Genomic DNA, 6,482 nt, shown 5'->3' with positions numbered 1-6,482 from the left:
TTTTAACCTAGATAAAGCCTGTTCTTGTCTGTTGAGTTTTTTTTTTTTTTTTTGCAGTACTAGGAATCAAATCCAGAAGCATTCTACCTCTGAGCTATACCCCCAGCCCTATTTTTTTTTTCTTTATTTTGAAACAGGATCTCACCAAGTTGCGGAGGGCCTCACTAAGTAGCTGAGGCTGTCCTTGAAATGTGATCCTCCAGTCTCAGCTTCCCAAATGCTGGGATTATAAGCGTGTGCCACCATGCCCAGCGGTTAGCTCTTTTAAAATTGCCCCAATTTCTTCTATGTTCACTTCATGCTGTTGAAGTGTTTTTTCTAAATTATATAGTATGTGTTCATTTTTGGAATGGTCATCTAAGAGTGAGATTCTATTTTCCATGTGGTCTATTTTTTATAGTTTGTAACAATGCCCTCACTTCATTGATTTCATTCTTCACTTCCTTCAGAGCTTCTTTCTGATTCCTGTTCAGGGTGTCGGATTCTTTGTTTATTTGTTCCTTTATTTCTTTAAGAAGCTCTCTTTTTGTAAATCATGTATCATTTCTACGATGAAGGTTCTGATTCGTCCTCTGATGATCTCTGTAATTCTGTGCTGGTGGGTTCTGTTATTGTAGGATTGTGGAGCTCATTGCTTCCTTGATATTCTTTCTTGTCATGATTTCATGTCTTTTTATTTAATGTCTTTATTTATTTTGATTGTTATTTCTCCCTCTTTAGGTGTCAGCGGGTATATACAAGGGCAAACTGTATTCAATGGTGAGGTTGAGTGAGGAGGAAGGAGCTGAAGTAGTGAATGAAAGAATAAAGTAGCAGATAGGACTGAGTAGAATGAGGGTTTGAGTGTAGTAAGATAATATATAGTAGAGGTTAGACATAGTGAATAAATAGGAGTCTAGTAACTAGTATAGATTATCTAGGCATAGTGGTATGAAATTGATTTAATACAAGACAAAGGCCAGGCGTGGTGGCGCACGCTTGTAATCCCAGCACTTGGGAGGCCGAGACAGGAGGATCGCACAGGTTCGAAGCCAACCTCAGCTACTTAGTGAGGCTCTCAGCAACTTAGTGAGACCCTGTTTCCAAATAAGGTATAAAATAGGTCTGGGAGTATAGCCCAGAGGTAGAAAAGCCCCTGGGTTCCACTTGCAGTACCACACACACACACACACACACACACACACAAAAAAAAAAAAAAAAAAAAAAACCCCACCAACAACAACAACAATAAAAACAAGACAAAGAAAAGAGAAGGGGGAAAAAAGAGAAAAAGAGAAAATGAGGAGAGAGTAGTTTCTATATTGGGCTCTTAGCATGTTACAAGAGCTCTCATTTGCTCTGTACCTACAGCAATGTTACCAGTTTGTAGCCCCACTTTTTGGTCTCCTCACATGGGTCTCTGCAGGTGCCGAGCGCCACTGCTGCCTCTCCAGATGCAAGCCCGGGTCTCTAAGCTCTCTACAGGGCCTGTCTCTGAGTGTCTTTCTGTCTGTGCAGGTAGTGGGTATTATTGGGGCTGAGTCCAGTGTAAGCTCAGGTCTCTACACTTTCCACAGACCCTGAGCCTGCATCTCTCCACACCTACAGAGGTGGCAGGTGCTGCTGGGCCTAGACCCAGTGTATACATAGGGGTTTGTGTTCTTCACAAATAGCACTGAGTTGGTCTGACTTCTCCAGGTCACCATGATTGGGTGGTCTGTGGTGACCTCCAGAGGCCCTACTAGGGCACCGTGTCCTTCAGACTGCAGGCCTCTTTGCCTGATTGGCCCTGGGGCTGTCTGCTAATCTGTGCCTCTACTGTGTCGGACAGCAGATTCCACCCCTCACCTTCACCAGGGTGAACCACAAAGCTTTAGACCCCACAATTCTATTGTTTCCCCTTCGAGTCCCTGTGGCTATGCTGGGCAGTCTCCCACAGGGACAGCTAGTTCACTTACAGTGTTTTTGAGCACTGCTCTGGATTTCTGGAGAATAATGTGGGCTCAGCCACAGCTGCCGCAGGTTCAAGCTGGGTGTCTGGACAGCGGGATCTCTATGGCGTGTGGAGCGAGGTGCCAACTTCTTACTATTTTGATAAGCTGCAGCCATTTGCTTCACCTCGAGTCACTGGCTTTTTTTGTTGTGAGTCTCTGGAGGCCACAGTGCCAGCAAGCAGTCTTGGTGCCGTTAGGCAAGATGGTGCTGCCACAGCTGTTCTCCAGGGGAGGCAGGCAGGGTACTTTGCTATCCTCTGTTCTGTCTTCTGGGCTTTGTTCCACCGCCTTTCAATTTTTTATTGCTTTGTTCAATTTTTTGCTGCTTTTCTCCCCTCTTGTCAGGACTGTCTTCACAGCCATAGAGATCAAGTGTCAGGACAACTGATCTCCATTGCTTCCCTCAGTTGCCATCTTCCCAGAAGTCTAATTTTTTCTATTTGGAATTAGAGTCTTGATAAGTTTCTGAGAGCCTTGCTAAGTTGCTGAGGTTGTCCTTCAACTTGCAATCCTCCGGCAAGGGGATTCAAAGACACAGCACAATCCCTAAGGCCACACCTCCAGGGACCCGCCTTCTCCAGCCACACCCCACCACGGCCCACAGTGCTCCTTTCTTTACTTGCTACACCCTTACAAGGGTGTCTGGCATGTACAGTAACAAGCACCCTGCGTGCACCTGCAACTACTGCCCTTATTGCTTACTTTGTGACCATGGTAAGTTACCTTCTCTCAGCCTCAGTTTAGAGAGGATTGAACTTAGGGGCGTTCTACCTCTGAGCTAGACCCCAGCCCTATTTAATTAAATAAACTAATTGTTTGCAGTACTGAGGATTGGACCCAGGGGCATTCTATCTACATGTACACCCCCAGTCTTATATTTTATTCTTTATTTTGAAACCGGGTCTCACTAAGTTGTAGAGGGCCTCAATAAGTAGTTGAGGCTGGCTTTGAACCTGTGATTCTCTTGTTTCAGCCTCCCAAGTACTAGGATTACAAGCATGCACCACCACACCTGGCTTATTGTTATTATTTTTTGAATCATAGTCTTGCTTAGTTGCTGAATATCTTGGTGAATTTCTGAGGCTGGACTTGAACGTGCAATCCTTCTTTCTCAGCCTCCCAAGTAGTGAGATTACAAGCATGCACCACCACACCTGGCTCAGACTTTTCTTTACATCCTGAGGATAATCTGAAATTGGCAGGATTGTTCTGAGTAAGGGCACTGAGCCAGGGCCATTGGAGGACTCAGGAGATGGGAGTATCTGAGTTGTAAGCACAGATGGCTGAGCAGATGCAAGTATAGAAGTGCCAGCGATGGAATCCAGGGCTGTGTACATGGTAGGTAAGCACCCTACCACTGAGCTACACCTCCAGGCCATGTTAATTGTTTTTGTTTTTGTTTGCACTAATAGGGAAGAAACCCAGAGGCATTCTATCTCCAAGCTACACCCCTAGCCCTTTTTTTTATGCTTTATTTTCAGACAAGGTCTCACTAAATTGTGGACGGCCTGCCAGTCTCAGCCTCCCAAGGACTGGGATTACAAGGGTGAGCCACCATGCCTGGCTCCATGTTAGTTTTTTAAGAGGCAGTGTCTTGCTATGCTGCCCAGACTGCCCTGAAATTCCTGGGCCCAAGTGATCAGGTATATACATATGCCAAAACTCTTCAATTGTATACTTTAAATTTTGGGGGAAGCTGGGCTTCCATTTGCCTTCCATTTGAAATACTCTTCTCTTAACCATCTTGACAGTCTCAGCCATCAACATTCTTGTCAATACTTTAAACTCCTTCACTCCTATGCGTTTATGCGTTCTGCTGGCAGACTCCCACCTTGAACCCTGCTTCCCTGTGGCCTGCACCGAACCAAACACAGCCCATTTTCTCAGCACACTGAGTAAATTTCCTTCCTCAGCTCTCTGGTAGTCCACTTTCTCATGGACAAAGCCCAATTATGATGCCAGTTAAAAAAAAAAACCCTCAATATATAACAGGTATTAATATATAATAATTTGTTAACTAATTTATTTTTTTATACTAGGAATTGAAACCAAGGGCATTCTACCTCCAAGATACACCCCCCAGCCCTATTTTATTTTTTTAGTTTTGAACTCGCGATCCTTCTTTCTCAGCCTCCCAAGTACCGGGATTACATGCATGTGCCACCATGCCAAGCTAATATATGTTACAGTTTAAACGGTGCGGTGGGCTGCCAGGGTCCAGCCCTAGCAGAGTCGGGGTTCGTGTGTTGATAAGGGGGAAAACCGAGGCCGATGAGAGAAGATGTCACATGATTCAGATTCAATCTTCTCCATTTTATTCAGGATTTATTACAGTTTTTGTACTTTATTTTTTGGCAGAAAAGCAAGAGCATAGTCATGCAAGCAGTATTGCCAAGGACAGTAAAAATTATTATTTGTAATAAAGTTTAGGGCAAGGGTGCTGGACATAGTATGTTTTGTCTCACTTCACAAGGCTGTCTCAAACTTAATCGTATACAGTGGCTCTAACTAAGGTCAATTTGAACTTAATATTTGGCCCAATATGTTTATCCTTGGGAAGATATCTTTGCTACCTGAGTCTCTCACAAGCCGCTCCCCATCAGTTTTAGTTATAATGTTTATACATAAAATTCCAATTATACATATTAATCCAAATAATCCTAAAATAATTTTATGAAAGAAAGGAATGCTAGACATACTTCATGGGGGATCTACACCGTTGCGGATCCCCTGATCGAGCTTTCTCAAGATCTGCATGATATGCGGTAGCAGTGGGCTCTTTTTCTTTTTTATCTAAAGTTTGTGGAACAGACAAATTAAAACTAATAGGCAGCTTGGTGCAGCTTTAACAAGTCTGTGTGTGTGTGTGTGTGTGTGTGTGTGTGTGTGTGTGTGTGTGTGTGTTACTGGGGATGAAGACCAGGCGCATTCTACCTCTGAGCTATCCCCCCAGCCCTATTTTTTATTCTTTATTTTGAAACAGGGTCACACTGAATTGCAAAGGGCTTCAGGAAGTAGTGGCTGAGGCTCTCTGCAAACCACGATCTTCCTGTCTCAGCTTCCCAAATGCTGGGACTACAAGCATGCGCCACCGTGCCCAGCTAACAAATCTTTATTACAAAATTAGTAGAAAATAGAAAGAGGAGAAAAAGAAGCATGCTGGCACGCATGCTGGAGAGCCCGAAAATGGAACTCTGACCCCCCTCTCCATCCCTAGCCTTTAAATAGATTTTGTATTGGTATCTTCTTATCAACATTACCAAGGCAATGGTCTAATAATTTATTTCTTAGCCAAGTGGTTCCTCTTTGTTTCTGGACAGTGCACTTACTAAGTGTAGGGGTCTATACTCTACCTGGCTTTTACCTCTATTGTATTGGGCAGTATTGGTTGCTCATCAACTATGGGTGCTTTGAAGCAGCAGAGCTTACGTTTCCTGTACCCAGGCCAGGTCACAGAGGAGAGGAGGTAAACGGAGGCACTGATTGCCTCTGTGTATTTTTAGGGCTAAAGGTTTCAATTGTCTTTAAGGCTTTTACCATAGATTAAGCACCAGAATGAAGGGCAGAGAGGGACTCTGCATTACAAGAGCTGCTGCCCCTACTGCCCGAGTGTCTGCACAGCACTCTACTTTTTACATTTTGGAAATTAATACCAAAGCAAGTTTCCAATACAGGCACAAATATATAATAATATTATTATTATATTTGGCTGCTCACTAGATGCCAACAACAATATGAACTAACATATACTACTAAGTATAATTTATATAATGTTGACAACAATTTATATAGCATTAATTAACATAAAGTTCATATAATATATAAAGTTACTAATCAGATGTAGAGCATTTTCAGCTGGCCACAAGGGCCCAGTGTGGTGAAGCCAAAGTTGCAGGTCTCCTCCTGGGAACCGTGAATAGAGTTTCCACTGCTTCAGACAACAAGAAGGGTGTTCACTCTGTATTGACAACTACTGTGTGTCTTCAGCCCTGGCTGGCCCTGTAAACCTAGAGACGGGAATCATTTCTGATCGCTGCCCTCAAAGAGATCTTCGGCGGCAAAACCCGCAAACTAACAATCCGGTTGAGCATCGCGGTTGTAGAGGCAAGCCCAGGGGACTACTGGAGCAAAAGAAGTCGTAGGAGGCGAGGTAGCTTCCCCAAGAAGAGACCCATCCTCAGAGTGTGCAGAGCTGAGTGGGTGTAAGCAGGTCAGGCAGCCGCTGTCCCGGTTCACTGGCCCCGCCCTGTTCGAGGTGGCGGTCACGTGCGGGGGACTCCGGTGAGCGAGGCCAGCCTCCACCGCTCTGCTCCTGGAACCCTGTCCCCAAGGAACTAAGGCCCTAGTGAAAGCACAGACCTTCGCTTTTGCTGGGGTTGCGCTTAGGATCTGGCGCCGTCGTACCTTCCCGCTCCCACTCACTAACTCACAATGCAATTGATTTGGCACTCCCTCACCCGTTCAGTGTTTATGGGCCAAGAACCCGGGGGATGGTGATGCGATTGACCT

The sequence above is a fragment of the Muscardinus avellanarius genome (genome assembly GCF_963383645.1).
Source record: "Muscardinus avellanarius genome assembly, chromosome: 3".
Classification (NCBI taxonomy): Eukaryota; Metazoa; Chordata; class Mammalia; order Rodentia; family Gliridae; genus Muscardinus; species Muscardinus avellanarius.
The sequence above is the reverse complement of the archived record's forward strand: the minus strand, read 5'-3'. Positions refer to the sequence as shown.